We start from the raw sequence: 18,173 nt of genomic DNA on the forward strand, positions 1-18,173 counted from the left end.
CTTATCCCTAGGGCATAAGATCACATACATTTAGCCTTATTTGAAATTTTTCAGGGCCTTACATATTTGTTCAAGCCAGACCCCAAAGGAATTGCAAAGAGAAGAAAAGCATTATTCCAAGGCTCAGTCTGTAGGTAATGCTTCTTTCAAATCCATCCCAAAACATGGGATTTACCTTCCCTGCCACACACACCTGCACCTGCCCAAGCTTGGGAAAACTGCTTCAAATCACACCACTTTTTATGTCAAGCACAAGTCATTCTCATTTTGTCTTCCTTCAAACAACAAATAAAGCACAGTACCCATAAACAGACTAAATTATGTTTTAGGAAGTTGCACTGTTTTCCTTCTAGAGAAAGAAAGAAGGAAAATTGCACAAAACATAACAGCTACGCTTCCCAGTGGGTGTCTGGAAGTATTCTGGATGTTGTGCTGACAAAGGGAAATGAGGATTGAACCTAAAGACAAAGAGGAGCAAAGGGACTGGAACATCTGAAATAACTTTCAAACATACATTTGTAATAAATGCCAAGAGGTTGGGAAGAGTTTGCGCATACAGGAAAATTCGCATTCTCTTGTCCATTTATTGTCTCCCCACACCAGCTCTGCCAGGGACAAAGGACCTTCCCCCAGGTCAGCCTGTGCAGTTAGCAGTGGTGCCAAGCTCACCCTCACCATCTCGCCCTGTTCCCTTCCCCTCTTCAAGGGACTTCAAACAGTACAGAGATCATCTCAAAATATCCATGCAAAACACTAGGAATGAGAACAAGCTAACTAGCAATGTAGCTTCTCACTGTCAATACCACGACCAAATTTAAGCGTTTTTCCAAAATATATGTTCTAGTTCATCTAGTTATTGAACTAGATGCAATGCTGTGGTCTTCACATGCAAGAAACCAAAACACACAGACACAGTGACCTTTTACAATCTTAAAATCTCTGAACTTTAAGAACTTAGGCTGTCACCTGCTACAGATTCACAACCACCTTTGAGCCACAGACGGCGGGAAAAGAATTTGAGGAGGACAGTAGCAGGAAGACATGGAAAGTAGTTGTGTTTCTCCTCCAAAAAAACCCAAATCCATTTAGTCTTGATCTCTTTTTGAACATATCACTTGAATAAGCAGTTCAGATACCTCAGCTGGGACACTTAGAGTAACTAGCTCCCTTTCAAGCATCCCAACTTGCACATTTCTAATTCAGTAACTTCTAGAGTAAGTAGAAGTAACCGCAGTTACTGTGCTTACACACATTGACGTTTTCTACATACATTTAAAAATAGACACCTAGCAGCATAATCATGCATGTGATCAAATGATGGGTTAGTTGATTGATTAATTCATGCTCAGTTGCTATTCCTACAGGTTTCTGAAATGGGTCTGAATGGATTTTTTTTCTTGCTAAAAGAGGTGCAGGAGATTCTGGCATGGTGTAGAGAAGGCAATGGGATACAAAGTCAAAGGATGAACGATCCAGATTTCTGGAAGGTTTAAAAGCACTAACAAGTTGAGGACTGCACATAATGATTAAAATAGGCCACACAAATTGCTAAAAAAAAACCTGCAAGGCTAAAATATATCAGAAATAGAAGAAAACCTAAGGAACGATATAGTTATGCCACTGTTGCAGCTGTTTAGAGACAGTATTTTTAAAAGAAGTTTATTTAATCTCTCTACTGACTTGTCTCCAGGGTTTAGGAGTTTGCTTAGTGCTAGGTCGATGCTTGGTCAGGCTATAACGCTTCATGGTTCTTGACACAGCTCTGAAATAGAAGCTTTTACTCTGGAGACAGCAAACAGCATGGAAGATAGAAGCGGCAGGATTTTGTATTTCTGAACCGTAGGCATTCGTTTCTCTATAGTGCTCTGTTTTGCAAATAGTTCAAGATTTTGGAGCTTCAAGAGCCGAGTGCCTGGGGGTAAGGAAAGAGACGCACATATGCAGATTTTAATTCTGAGCCTAATTTGATCTCTAGTATTTTAATCTCCTCATATTCACACTAATCTGAGTTCTGTTTGCAGAATGTGTATTAAAATACAAGTTTAACCTGAAAACAAAATACATCACTCCCCAAAATCCTCCTCTCCTTGCTTACACCCTACAGCTGAATATCCCAGGAAAGTTTCAGAAAAATACCGTTGGGCATTTTTGAGTCATACAAGATGACAAAGCACTCTTTTTAATGCTTTTATTCTTTTAGGTATTTTTAAATTCTACTTTGTTAGTAAAATTTGGGTTGTGCAACCACAACAGCTATCACTGCAGGAAGAAGGGACTGAGCCTCCCATGACTTGCGTGGGCATCATTGCTAGCAGTAAAAGGGACACAGAAAGACTGCTGGCGTCCATGAAAGCAGCAGAAAGGGAAGAAAATGTAGGCTGTACTTTGGAAATTCTTCCAGTTCTTTGAGCAAGAGACACCAAAAAATAACACTGAACAATTACCCATGCCAGGAGATCAAGGAAAGGTTTGGGAAATATAGGAGCGAGATGGGCCTGATTGCCAAATGCTACAGAAGGTTCCTGCAGCCTCCATCTCCATCACCTGAGCGACAGACTAGCAGGGATAGCCAGGACTATTTTTAGCTAACGAGAAAGGGGGAAGCTGATAATGTGTTAATCACAGCACAAAGCACGGATGCATACACCAGTTCCAAGGTGTCATGTATATGACGAATGCAAGCACAGGGGGAAGTGGAAGGAATCCGTAGACTGCTGTGAGGAGCCTCAATAATAAATGAGAGGAATCAGAAGTGCCTGTGAATGCCAGTTTTGAAATACCAGTGTAAAAATGCTATGTAACTACCTTGCTTAATTACAGTAGTACTTGTCGCTTGTGCTTCTGGGGTGCTAACTGGGGCCCTTCTCTTCCACTTACGCTGCAGCTCATCGCACACTGGCGAATGACTTACTCTTAGGGAAACTAGAAATATTTTATACACACCTGCTTTTTCATGTAACTGTTGGTGCCTTCTCAAGCTACCATCAGGCATTCTGTGAATGGCAGCGGGTGAGCCACTAATTTAATTGGTATCAGGTGTATATATCACACACAAAATAAATGACATCTTCCATTCTAATGTACTTTTAACAGTCTTACCCAGAGATAGAGGCGAGGTGGGGCGGGGCGGGGGGTTGGCGCGTGGAGAGGAAGCCAGATGTGTTATTCTGTGCAACAGATAAAGGATTGAGCTTTAAGAGACAGGATTATTAAAAACTGCACCCTTCACCTAGGAATCCAATAGGATTGATTTGTACAATCACAATGACTGTCCAGTTACAGTGGGACTATCCATATATAATATCTGAAGGAAAAGCATATCTTTCACACTTCCTGTCTCCAGTGTCCCAACTTTAATATAGCATTAAAATTTGTCAAGATTCCCCTTCAGCATATTGCATCCCCTGTGAGGGAGTGCTCGCTTTGGATTTCCTTAAGGTCTTTGTTCTCCAGAAGGCAACATACATTTAAGATGATCATAATTTTATTAAATAAGTATTTCCGGTTTGGGTTTTTTTTTTTTTGAATGGTCGTCAGTTTGGAAAGACATCTCTATCCAAAAGCGATCTTTTTCCTGACTTGTAGAAGAACACTCACCTTATCCACACTGGGATGGAGTAGCTGAAAAAGAATTTCCTCTCTGGACACAGAAATGTTGCCTCTTTCCAAGTTCCATTTTCTCAGTTGTTGAGTGATTATCAATTATGTAACAGTGACATTTTGTAAAGTGTCATCTGTGGGTGGTAGTGAATTGGAAGTAAGAGAATGTCTTCCACAGAAATGAACTTGTCAAGACTGGTCATTAGCTGGGTTTTGGGGCCATGGGAAATGCAGCAGTAATGATAACAATACTTTTTACTATTTTTTTTCACCCCCCTCTAGAAAATGAACCAGAGAAGATTATGTAAAAGCCTCTGAACCCATTAATAAGATATTCTAGAGCACGATAATAAAACAAATTTGTTGTTGCTAATATACCATCAAGTCACTCAGGCAATTGATTTCACATGTTTTTCTGAAATGTACATTGAACAGTTCAATTCTGTACAGGAGTACCCTGAGTAGCCACTGTTCTGAAAATTCAGGTGTCAACAAAAAGATCAAGTTTCAAATTCCTGTTCTAACTCTTACCCAGCAGGGAATTGCAGCAGAGTATCTTAAAACCTGGGTCTGTGCCCTAGTCACTGGGCTGTTTACTCTTCACGAACACTGGGGACAAGAGAGAAAGATATGATCTCTACCTTTGTTTCATTCCTTCCCCAACCCTTTCCTCCATAAATTCCTGAAAATTAATATTTTCAGCTTTCCATTGGCATGAAAAGCCATTTGAAAAAGCTCCACACCTCACAAACATTTGTCACTCAGCCCTGTAAATGTCAGACAACTTCAGTCTACAAAAGCAGTGCCAGTTTTAAACCACTGGAATAACTTACAACTGCTATGGTTGATATTTTTCTGAAAGATGTGCTTCAACATAACCACAACTCCTTGATTGGTACCAGTAGCATACTAGGCTAATGATGAGTATAATTATTACAGTGACACCTGACGGCTTGTGTCATGCAGAAATTCGGATTAGCTGATTCTGAGGAGGACTTTGCAGATGTGATATTCATGACTCAATGAGCAGAATTATTTCTTGTTGTATGAAGCAATTACATGGATTTACCTGAATGTTCAACCATGTGATTCTAGTATACACAAAACATCTACTGCATGAACCTGTTGCTAGAATGAATCAGGCTTTCAGGAGGTAAAGCACTTTCAGATAATACTCTCATAGCACAGCACACAAAGTATGTCTTAGAGTAAGTTGCCATGTTTCAGTTCTGCATCTATTCAAATGACTTGACCATAAGCTCTAACAGTGTCATGGGGCCAAAATTTAATTCTTCTTCAGTTAAAACTCCCTTTATCTTTGCAAGACATGGAGCATTCAATAAGGAAAATTAAAAAAAAAAAAAAAAGTCACACTGTGATGTTGACACTTTTCCACAACAGTCTCTCTATTCCCATTATTTTATCTATTGTAATTGCTCATCCATTTCTGTTTTGTATCATCCTGGCTCTATACAATATTCCAGCTACCTACAATTCATTATACTCAAGAAATCTTTCCCTATGAAGATTTTGTGTAAGAAATCCCTTCACGGTATTATATGCACCTTGATAAGGTCTATTCACATTTCTGACACCAGAGATTGCTCTTCAGTTAAAATCTATTATTGCCACTTTACAAGCCTCTCCCATTCGAGAGCTCAGAACACTCTAAAATTAATTCCCCTGCTACATAAGGAAGTATTATGGTTTTTCCTCCATCTGTGCAAAGAGGGTATCTTCACCATCGCCCTGCTCATCCAATGAGCTCCATTTGAATAGGAGCCTCTGTTAGAGTCAGGAAGGCACAGAAGCAGTGTTTGTTCAGAGGATTACCCATAAAGCACCTATTCCAGGATCAAGGCCAGTGTCTTTTTCAAAAACTTTCCCATGGTGATATATCAAATCAGAGGCAGGATAAGAAACAGAACTAGCATCTCCTGACCCCTGCTGCTGGGCTCTAAATGCAGGAGACTACCTTTCCTCTTTTGCAGCAATTCATCACTTCTGCAACACGATGCCTGTGTAAGGCTGGTGTTACATAACAAACTCACATAATGAAGTTAAACTGTCATTGTGTAAGACTTATAGAAGATTTTCATTTTGGGTTCATGTTTAAAAATAATATAAATTGTCTTGCCCCAAGCTCTCTCCATTTTCTAATAAATAAGTTTGGCAACCATGGTAGAATTGCCGAAGAGAAATAAAGAATGCATTCCTTAAGCTGATTACATTTCTGGGAAAGTATGTGTGCCAGGCAATTAAAGAACTTGAGTGTTCAGTTTATACAACATTGGCTCATCTCTATCATCTTTGTCAAAGACATCTACAATTTATAGCTTACCACAGGTTACCCAGCTGGTTCAATTTGTTTTGTCTTTTATTAAAAAAAAAAAAAAAAAAAGCCCAAAACAAAACAAAAAATGCCACCTCTGAACTTTTACACTCCTGGGTGTTTTAGCTGCGAGTCCTAAATGGAGTCTCCCATGAATAATTCAAGTTCCTCAGTTTCTTATTTTAACGTCAAAAGTGTAGTGATACGTGACTAAAGGAAGTCTAGCCAAGATCCTACGGAGCTCTAAGTCAATCTGAAAATGAGATTAAAGATAGATATTTCTATGGCAGCAATTAATGAAAATCATTATATAGCTTGTTGAAACAATTTTTTAAACTCTATTGCTTTATCTAAAACCAGGAGGGGAAACAAAACAAAACAAAACAAACCCCAAACCCATTGTTAACCTATAATTAAGTAGGTAAAACTACAAAGAGGGCTATAGCCAGTTTTGGTATGCTACTTATTTGGAAGTGTTCCAATATCAGCAATGGTGAAAGGATCTAAAAGGTGATGACTATATTTGTATTACGTAGCAATGATTTTTTCAAGAACAGTATCAAGAGACAAACAACAGGTTTTTTCCTTATTACATCATTCTCCAGATTGCACCAGTTTAGCAAGTTTAGTCTGAGGAGGAAATGATTGAGATTTCATCACTGCAGCCTAATTCAGCTTTTGTTACTTGTTTGAAAGAAGAAGAAAAAGCATTCATACAATTTCTAACCACATCAATTGAGTTAAAAGGTGACTCATAAAAGGTCTTGAACTTGTTGCTGTTTATGACTGAAGGAAATTTTGCCTCAACTTTACTGGTGGAAGAATAAATCCCTGTAAAATTTGGATTGCATATAAATTTTTAACTTATGTGGGACCTCCTGCTCCAGTAGAATACAAAAATATTTTAAATTATACTTTGTATCTTAAGAAAACAAACAGGATTCTAGGCAATAAATATAACCTATCCAGCACCAAAACAAATTGACATAAGCCTTCCTCAACAAAGCATTGTGTTTCACCATGGTAGGTGGCAGGGGAAAACTCAGTTCTGTTCTGCAGAAACTCCTCTAAGATTTAGGTGCAAAGCGGAAAAATTGCAGGGCAGTCCATGTGTAAACATTGCTGCCTACATTCCCCACTTTACCACTTGATTTAAAGAAAGTACTTACCACATCTGCGTCAGCTAGGAAATGCTGCTACCTCCCTCTTTCCCAACAGATGTTGCAGACCATTAGCATGTTAAGTTACACAGGAGCTAAATCAGACTTGAAGCACATTTCTTCTACTGCTTAACCATGATGAAATGAGACCTCAAATCCAATTCTTTGCTTTCTCTCTCCTAACTGACCTTGGAGCCAAGAAAATAATGTACGTGCCTTTTGAAACATGTTGTAAAGCATTTTTCACAGTACCTGAAAGGATTTTGTTCCCTTTACTTTTAAGGTAGAATTTTGCCTTAACTACTACATTTAACTGATAAGATTTTTCTACATTTTTGCATCACTATGTCACTCTGCCTACTTTGCCTTTATACACTGAAGGTAATTCAAAAGAGTTCTGTTCTTGTTCAGCTATTGTCACTTTACGACTAAACTTCTGCATTCCCCATAAGACTGAGTGAACAACCACTTAGGTTCGTTAAAATTTTAAAAAAACCACATATATAATGTCAAGAAACTGCTTCTATAAACTAGATCCTCTTGCAGCTTTATGTACTCTGTACAGCAGCAGAGAAAATATCCTATCATTTAACTATGTTGGACCAACTGTGTTGGATTTTGTAGCCTTCCTTTACCTAATAGGTGCCTGGTAAATAAGAAAGCAAGTTTATATGCAAAGGTCTGTGTTATGATTTTGTCCATATACAACCCACAGAGTTTCCTGCCCCTTCAAAACCTTGCATCTTATTAAACTTCATAGAAGACCATCAAGCCCAGCTTTGCTTTGCAACCTCTCTGGCCATGCCTGGTTTTCACTTAGTTTAACTTAACCTCACATGCAATTGACTTTACATAATGTATTGCCACATCCCTTTTCCCCCTTAATTCAATTACAATTTGTCTTCCACCCTCTACTGTAATTCTTTGCTTTACCAGTGTCTTTAGCAGATGTCTCAGATTTGCAAGTTCCTCATTTCCCATCGGTTTCCCTAGATTAATTATTATTCTGAAATACATTTTTCTGTACGCCCTGAAGTACGGTTCCATTCTGATTGTTGCACCATCCATCTTTCCTGTGCTATCCTCCCTTCCTCAAGATGCCTACAAATGCCTAACCAAGCTTAACCCTCTCTGCTCTAACACACCTATTTGGCTACACTTTGGAGAACCTGAGATTACCTTGACCTCACTGCACCACGTAACACTGGACAACATCCAGAAAAAACTATCAGAGAAGCCTTCTGTTGAAGCATTCAGAAGTTAACTCCCCAAAACTCTCACCTACACTAGTGCCAACATACACCATGACTAAAGGTTTCTTCTCAGCCCTTATCAATTACTTTTTACCCAACTAAGAATCATCAAGCAGCTTTGAGGTCATCCTATACCCAAATGTAACGACACAGTTGATGATCAAATCTCCAATTCCTTTGTAATTACAATCTCTGTAATGACCTTCATACCACATAATAGTTCTTCTAACCAGATGAGTCCCTTCACTCCACCTTACAGTCACCCGGGATCAAAGAGATAAGCAATGAAGTGGGCCTACAAAACCATGTTTCCTTTTACTGTGTCTCAGTCTCAGATTACTGGAAAAACTTTAAAGAACAACTGCATGGATGAGCATGCAGGACACTGAAACAGTATGGTGGGGCGAGCTTACTAAAACAACAGCTAAAAAGTTTACGATTGCTCTTTATAGATGGATCACAGGGATAAGCACCACGGAGGAAGAAGTGTTATTTAGTCAAATGAAAAAGCTGGCACATGACAACTGGGTGTGAGCTTGTCACAAATTAATGTAAACTGGGAGTTGAAGCAAGGTCTCTATCCACCAGGTTTGACAGCCTGTCAGTACAAGGTATGAGGAAAGGAAAGAACTAACTTTTTTTTTTTTTTTTTAAAGTGTGATAAATAGAGATGTGGTCACCTCTAAAATAGGAAACTGAATTCAGAGATGCAATAGATATCTCTTCCGGTCCTTCAGGACCATACTCTTTTGAAGAGAAATGAAATTGTATCACAAAACGTCCCTTACTGAATGCACACCCAACATCTTATTGATCACCTAGGCTATACACTGAATATGTTTTCTCCCCATTAGTCTTTCTAGAATGCTTACACCCTCTAGCATAGCTACTGCTCCTTTCTTTGCACTTGAGTGCATTAAACGGTTAAGAGTTTAATTCAGCCACATCCAGGTTTATTATATTTGACCCCCTCTAGCAAGCATAGTTCAGATGGCTTCGTTCGAGTAACTGATCCTCTGAAGTCAATCAGGGAACTCCAATGCAAGGAGCAAGTTTGAGGTCAATGTTTTGCAACAGGCAAGAAAGAAATATCTAGACTGTGAAGTCAATGAGACAATTGAAGCACTTAAGTAAAGCATGTATTTAAATGCTTTTCTTTTTTGAAGCTGCAACTACTGGATCCCACATAGAGATATCTGTGTTTTGTTTGGTTGTGTTTTTTTAAAAAGAAATAAAGCTTTTCTTCCTTTAAAAGGTCAGGCTAAGATCAAGCTTCATAGACCACAGACCATATATCAAAGTTTTCAGTATACTTTTGAAGTGGAATTAAATCATATTTCTTAGGTTAAGTGGAGCTCATCATAAGAGTTGAAGTCATCTCAGACATCAGAGATCTGCAGGCTATTGAGCTCTTGTTATTAAATATTTTTTCCATTTCAGCTGACTAGTGCCTAAAGGCTGATTGCACAGAACAGTTATAACTTGTTGGGGGAAGAAGGGGCAAACCTGGTCTTCCCTCGTGTTGGATTAACAAACTCATTGTATATTATATATTTATGGGCATCATCTAAGAATAGACAATACGAATCTAAAAAATGGCCAGTATAAAATTCTAGAAAATTTGAAGGAAACATACATGAGTCAAAAAAAGAAAAAATTGAATATTTTTTCAGATTTTGAATATTTATATTACCTATATTTGTACAGAAATTATTGCCAGCTTTTCCTTTATACAAATCTGTTCTTAATAGGTACTGCCCCCAAAACCCATATTAAGACAGGGTAGCACATAAAAAAAAAAAAAAAAAAAATCAGAGACTTCCTCCAATAAAAAATAATTACAGTTGCAATATTTGGCTTTCTAATGTAATTAAAAGCCAACTTAAAGCTAGGTACTTTGATTTCCTTTGTTGCCTTTTTACATTGCAATCTGAATCTCACATAGTAAATTTAAAAGGGACAGTTAGATTCTAACTAGCTTGCAATAAGTTTTCTTTTATAGACTGCAAGTGCAAATCTAACAGTTAAACTGATAATTGGGGATAGCAACGGATCACTTGTCCTAGGCAGTATTCAACAAGTTTAATTTTATCCATCTCGGTGAAGATTTGCCCAACAGTCAAACACAAAAAAAGGTAGAAAACAGGAAAGTGTATAAAAAAGGACTGTATAGTTACTGCTCTATCAGATTGGTAAGGAATGCAGTAAAACAAAATGAATGTGTTTTCATTCAAACAGTCTTTAAATGATGCCCCACTAGAAGCATTACATAACCAGTCACAAAGTTTTTGCCTTTAGATCACACTTAAATTGTCTCATCAAAATTGCATCTTGAAGGAAAGAAAATCACGACTTATTAAATATAAATACAAGATGTTAAAAACTGCTTTTAGTGTGGTTATGTAATATTTATTGTTCTGTGGCTAAGGTCATATAAAGATCACCTGTGACAGGCGATGTATTTTTATTACTCTTTTTATGTTAAATGCCTTTCTACTAAGCTAGTTTAAATGTTCTTGTCTCCTTGTTCTGGAAAGTATTTAAATCATGAAGTTCATGGGAACTGTTATACTCCAGATAATCCAGGAGCCAAACCAGAAGTATTTCAGAAGTTACCTTTTGGAGATACCAGAGTTTGGGTTCCGGTGGCAGAATTACATTGTTGTTTCATGTGCCAGACCATTGTGAAACTACCACGTTTACCCAGTTCTAAAAGGTCCTGGCACAATTTTCACGCTTAGGCTGGGACCACCAAAACTACTACTTCCAGGGCTATATCTACCCACATCAGAAAGCCACTGCCCAGTCTGGTACGATTGCCAGAACATTGCTCAAGAAAGAGCAGGGCAGCGCAGTAGGTCAGGACGGGGTACAACTCCTCCTTGTCTGCTCCTGGCTCTACCTGGCCACGCGTGACCCTCTCTTTTGAAGCCATGACATTCATCAGCAGGTTTAATTACCCTAGTTGACACCCAAGGAGAGTGCTGCTCATTCACAGAGCAGGTAGGGCAGAAACACACTGTGAAAGCAGGAGAAACTTCCCACCCCTGCACCGCTAATGAGCTTCAACCCTGACCTAAAAGCAGCAGCAAATGTTGAACTCCAGGTCTGTACAGCCACAGCCTCTCTCAGGCTGCAGAGGAGAACAACCATTTGTGACAGTGATTTATAGCTGCCATTTCGGACCATTGTAAGGACTCTCTAGGATAAAAAAAAATACTTGCTTCTTTCTTTGCCAGGAATCACTGGAGAAGAAGTACCCGTGTTTACAAAAGAGAGGATACCTTTGTTGATATCCGACCAAGGGATTTCTATTTTCAGGGAAGACAAGCCACTCCTTTGATAACACAGCAAGTACAAATGACTGTGCACCTATATTTGCAAAGTGCTGCCTCTATTTTGATAAATTAAACATGGTCCAGAGTACCTTTATGGATTCCAAATGAAGAGAGGAACAGATCTTCCTTCCTTTGAAGTTGTGGCTAAATTCCAAGTTACTTCAAAAGAGAAGAAGTTTGGGTACTTGCTCAGAGTTAACAAAGGTGTAACAGTGGAATTTGGCTTAAGGTATAGGAAAACATTCCCATAAATTAGCGAGATAAGAATAAGCCATGTTCAACCCAAAACCACTCCACTACTTTTGAAAGATGACAAAGTTAAAGTAACCCTGTTGATGTATTTGCTAGAAGTAGAGGACTTTTGCAGTACTACATCAAAGTTTGGGGCTGTAATTCAATGAGGTCAAAGCTTTTTCTGGAGAGATAGACTAATGCGGCTTTTTGTACTCTTTCATAAGTGCTCAAGGTACCAGTTATTTATACGCATCAATAATTATTGTATTGTACAGTATCACACACTGAAAACACAGTAAAAAAATGTAAATGGGCTGTAAGTGTCAATGCAAATTCTCCCATTCTGAGAATCTGCAATATGGAAGCATGGGTTATTTATTAATTTTTGTCATCACTGATTGATATCTTGATTAATTGCCAGAAGGCGTTGGACCAGGTGTTAACTATGTGCAGATTGGATGCAGTGTTCTGTGAACTTCACGCTGTATTAAAGGCACAGACATGCCCAGTTGGAGCAATAAGCCTTTGTTTGCTTTGGCAGGGCTTGCAGCTCCCCGGGGCCAATGCCATAAAGAGGTTTCTGTTAGAAGCCGCAGCGCTCATTGTAGAAAAATTGCCCCTCAAAAAATTAGCATGGTACAATGAAGGATGCATAATGTTACGCAAATGACAGCTGCTTAGCTGAAACAATAGCTAGGAGATGGCATTTGCCAGGGTGCACATCTCATGTAAATTAACTTACTAACTGTTTCAGGAAAAATAAAAGAAGTGAAGCCTGAACCTGTACGACCACTTCACGGATCCATCCTTGGGGCACAGAAGAACTGCCAGCTCCCACTGATATCAAAGAAAGTTGGACTGGGCCCTCAGCTTCTGCCCCTCAAATGCTGCCAGGAGCCAAGTGGACACAGGCCGCCAACAGCAAAGTTTGCCTTGTTGGGGCAGAACAAAGCCCTGGAATCTGCTTTACAGGTGGAAATCCAGAGTCATTTCCTGCAAAGCAGCAAATCCACAGGTCCTGAGCCAGCACCGAAGGGAGACCACCAGAGCCCCCATCCACAGCAAAGAGCAGAGCCTATGGTGGAGGCGTGCATGGGCTTCGTCCCGCACCATGCTCTGCTTCGCCCACCTTGGGGAACCCAAGCTCCCCTATGGTTGCAGCTCTAATCTCTAATCATGTTCACCCAGGGGATGGGTGGAATTTCCCCTGATTTACAGCCACGGAGGAAAGGGCCCAGTGGAGCCAAAATGCTGTGAAGGGGATCAGAATCAGTGCCTGGGCCTTTGTGTCCTCTGCGCAGCAGAAGGGACATTGTCCTTGTTCAACCGATTAGAAATACTAATCATTGACATCAAAATCTAGCCTTGGAGTGCAGGCTAAACCAGAAAAGGCTATGCAGCACAAAAAAAGAAAAAGCACTGGGGTGGAGGGGGGTGGTGGGGGGGGGCGGGTGGAGAAAAAAAAAAAAAGAATTGCAATCTGTTCTGGGTTGAGTTGCATTAGTTTTTGCATCTTCAAATCTAGAAATGCCTTGGTTTATTCTGAGCATCTTGATGAAAAATAAATTCACAAGAATGTACGGCATAATACGAAGGAACAGAAAAAAGTCGTGAGCTCGATTTAACACTAACACATAATTTTATTTATTTTTAATAGATGGGGGGGGGGGTGGTGGTGGTGTCAGCCAGATGTGTCAACAGAAAGAAGCAAAAGTCAACCCCAGAATCCAGGGCCATAAAAGAAAATATGCTGAAAGCACAGCGTAAAGCAACCAATCATTTGTCATTTCTAAGGGAGGAGAACAATCACTTAATATACAGGAGCTGGAGGGGGGGAGGAGGAAAGCATGGAGCACTGGTTTGATTTACATAGGAGTTTCCCTTCATAGTGTGAGGATTAACACAGCCCCTACTGAAAAGGCGGGAGAGCTCTAAAAGCAAACAAGGTGGTGTTTGGGATTTTTTTTTTTTTTTCTTTTTTTCTTCTCCTTCAGAGAGGGCCCCGTGATATTGCAACTGTTGCTCATCACATTAGCAGTGTGGGAACAGGAAAAAAAACCGTAGCATGAAGGGGGGGAAGAGGGGAGGAGGGCTTGGGGCATGGGGGAGGGGGCCATCAGTTGACAGCAAAGCAAAGCAATTAAAACCTAAAATAAGAGGTGGTTGTGAAACAGTCTTTGCATTAGGACACAGCCAACAAAAATGTTTACTTTGTAACAGAACTACTACGGTCTGAATAATAAATCAAGACCAAGTAATTACTCATCACCTATTTGGGGATGGAAAAAAGCGATGACGCCAGGGAGGCAGGGCTCAGCCCGGCCGAGCCTCAACGGCCACGTTGGGAATTAATGCGGCTGCTACTGCTGGAATTGGGGAATTACATTTGCATAATGCCGATCTGCAGGTCTTGCCCTGAGCCTCCAAACCATGTCCAGTTGGGAGTAACAGGAAGCCAGTGTGCCTGCATCAGTATAATAAAACCTATTTCAGAGGCCACATCTGGGATTATGGCCTCCAAATTTTAAGGTGAGTGTTCTTAAATAATACTGGCGTTGGAGGACAGCATATTTGCTGTGGAGCTACTCCTAAACAGCCTGTAGACCACACTTGGTACAGTATAAAAAGTGAAATTCAATTTGTTAAACCAACACAGAAGCTATGATTAAGCACAAAGCAGATGTTTTAAGTTCTTTGAAAATGAGATCCCCTTGTAAAAATGTTGCACTTTGGGGACCAAAAGATTTTGAAACAAACAAAAAAACCAACCACAAACCCCTCGAATTTGTTGACACAGTGAAAATTAACAGCAAGCACTGATAGATATGCAGCCAAGAGCCACATGCTAAGAAAACTCCTTTTGGACAATTTCAGCCATAGGTTGCCATACCAACAAGTTTAAAACAACGGAACTGATGTAACTCCATTATGGATTTCAGTCTGATAATATGTACCGGCCTACAACCTGGTCCTGTGTTTTCAGAAAAGGTTTTCCGAGTCTTAACTTAAGTTTACCTAAATCTTAACTTGTCTTCACAGATCAGTGCCTCATTTTATATACTTTCCAACACCGATAATTTTTGGTTTTGTGTTGTAGACAACTAGTTTTACGCAACTTAGACTATTAAGCTAGTCAACGGACATTCAGCTGTTCTTTATAGTAATAAAACATTGATAAAGGATATGTTTCTACAGTCATAACTGCAACCAGCAATTTCTCTAGAGTGTGCTGGGGCTACACATAAAAGCAGGCTGCAGGTTGGTTTCATGGTAGAACCATAACTACCCAAGCTTTGGGCATAGGAATACCAGGAACATCCAATACAACCCTTCACAACTGGACACCTATGACAAATAATCTCGGTTACAGACTTTTCTTACTGCATCTTAGAAGTTGGCTATCTTTGTTGTCCTTTTAGAAAAGTTTTCCAGAACTTCACAGTTTTGTTGACTATTAGAAATCTTTCATTTCCATCTTAACTGTGTTTGTGACCAACTTAATGTTTTGCTTTGCTGCCAACACAGTTCTTTGGATTAACTTTTTTCCCCACCTTTATTATTTACCCACGTGATTTGTTTATAGACAGCAATTATGCCCCTTCTCTGCCTTCATTTTACTGAAAGAGCCAAATTTTTTTCAGCTCTACTCATAGACTCTTCATTGTCCCAGTCCTCTATGCTAACCTTTCTTTGAAGCTGCTCCAGTAAACCACTCTCTGTTGAACATGGGTGACTAAAAGTTACATCTTATTTTGTGTATACAAAGCCTTATTTACAAGCATTAAGGGCTCACACATCTACTGTAAATAGTTGCCTGCACTCTATTTGCCTGTTTCGTGGTTGGATCACAAGGTAGTTCACAATGATCCTCTGTTCAACTGCTATGCCCTGCAGTAGTTGTTGCACACCCTGACGGTACAACTCTTACTACTTCTCTCAGCTCACAGTTTACAACAAGAACTGATGCTGGTGTTCCCAAAGTCATGACCACACCCTTTGTACCACACAACATTAAATTCCTGGCCATTCCAAACCTAGGCTGTCCCAGGTACTACAATGTTTCATGCATCTATGCCTCCAACATTGCTGACAGCAACCTAACTCATTGGCACACTAACTTTCCCCCCCCCCCCCTACAATCCTTGAAATTTTCTGCTATTCATCCCCCTGGAACCAAAAATGATGTCTTCTTCCCTTCACTATTTTCTTGCCTGCTTTACAATACCAAACCCTACCTTCTCCTCAACAAATACTTTCCTACGTAGCACTACACTAAGTGCTTCACTGAAAAACAAGTATGTTAGATCTAGCACAGTTGGCTTGCCTAAAAGATCAGTTATCATATCAAAGAACACTATAGGATTAGTCTGGCATGTTCATCTTTTGTTAGAACTATACTATATTTTTATCACATTCTCCACTTACTAGTTTGTCTAATAATACTTTCCCTCATAATTTGTTCCAAAGAGTTGCATACTTCTCAGGCCAGACTAACAAGTTTGTAGTTGCCCGTACAATTTTTCCACATTTCCTTATGTCTATGGATAATACATTTGCTATTCCACAGTCACAACATCAGCTTGACAAATGCATTAAAAATCCTCACTGGTGGAATTCCACTGTGCACTGCCAGATTTTTCAACTTTTTTTGGAATGCAGACTATCTGCTACCTGCATCTTGAGTGCATTAAGTCTTCAGTCATACTTCCACCTCAGATGCGCCAGTTTTCACTCTACGTGCACATTCTCATTAGACATCTTGGTTTCACCTTCACACTTCAAATTATCACCTTTATTTGAAAACTAGAGGCAAAGTATCAACTTACTTACTAGGAGACCACAGACTTTTTGATTGCATCACTGCTGAGCAACCTCATGCTTCCTCGTTCCTTGTTCTCTTTTAGCTGTATGGCTAAAGAAAGTTCTACTATTTAACTTCCTTTGCAAGGACATGGTCAGCTTGACCTCTGGCAATTCTGAAAGCAGTACAGAGGCTCAAGAAAGTTTTCAGCAGTCTGTTTTATTCATCTATATGTTGAGCGAGCTGCACAACTTTCAGGTTTGGCAGGACATGTGGAAGAAAAAGTGATTTATAATACACTGCAAAATCAGAAAAATACTTCCAGCTCTCTAAAATTACACACCTCCTCTGTAGAATAAAGATGATAATTTAGGTATCTAAAAGGGCATTAAAAAAAAAAATCTAATGAAAATCAAGTATTAAAAGGATTCACTACTGAAATAATCCGAGTGCAGCCAAGACCCAAATCGTCGTTAGAACCTTATTTTCTCTCTTTGACAGCATGCACATATGCTCACAAGCACTGTGATCTTGCAGGAAGCAATCTGTGAGGAAGGTAGCTTAAGGTCGGCTCCTTTAATGTACGACACTCATTCAGCACAAGGACATGGAACTATTGGAGTGGGTCCAGAAGGCGGCCACAAAAATGATCTGAGGACTGGAGCACCTCTCCTATGAGGCCAGGCTGGGAGAGTTGGGATTGTTCAGCCTGGAGAAGAGGAGGCTGTGAGGAGACCTTATTGCAGCCTTCCAGTACTTAAAGGGGGCCTATAGGAAAGATGGGGACAATCTTTTTCACAAGGCCTGTTGTGACAGGACAAGGGGTAATGGTTTTAAACTAAAGGAGGGTAGATTTAGACTGGGTATAAGGAAGAAATTTTTTACTATGAGGGTGGTGAAGCACTGGAACAGGTTGCCCAGAGAGGTAGTGGAGGCCCCATCCCTGGCAACATTCAAGGTCAGGTTGGATGGGGCTCTGAGCACCCTGATCTGGTTAAAGCTGTCCCTGCTCACTACAGGGGGGTTGGGCTAGATGACCTCTAAAGGTCCCTTCCAACCCAAACCATTCTATGATTCATTATTATAGCATTGCTCAGGGAAATACAAGGGAAATTTATATCCATGAATGCAAGTTCTGTTTGCTTCTGAGACTCCTGCAGATAAGGGTGATAGGGGTTACACCATCCCATCCACCTCTTCCCCCACTTCCAGTGACTGTCACTGGGAACAACCAAACCTCAGTTTTATTGCATCACTGAACAAATTCCCTGAATGATAGGGGAAATTATTTTGGAAGATTTGCAGTAATACTAGTTGAATATAAACCACCTAATTGTACCAATTTCTTGTCTTATTTTACAACCCACTACCAAGTATTTAATATACTGCAGCATCTGATGTCTTCTGGGAAGGTGCTGGATGGATAATTTGCCCTGTCTTAGCCTAACCAGAGTC

The sequence above is a fragment of the Pelecanus crispus genome, chromosome 5 (genome assembly GCF_030463565.1).
Source record: "Pelecanus crispus isolate bPelCri1 chromosome 5, bPelCri1.pri, whole genome shotgun sequence".
Taxonomy (NCBI): Eukaryota; Metazoa; Chordata; class Aves; order Pelecaniformes; family Pelecanidae; genus Pelecanus; species Pelecanus crispus.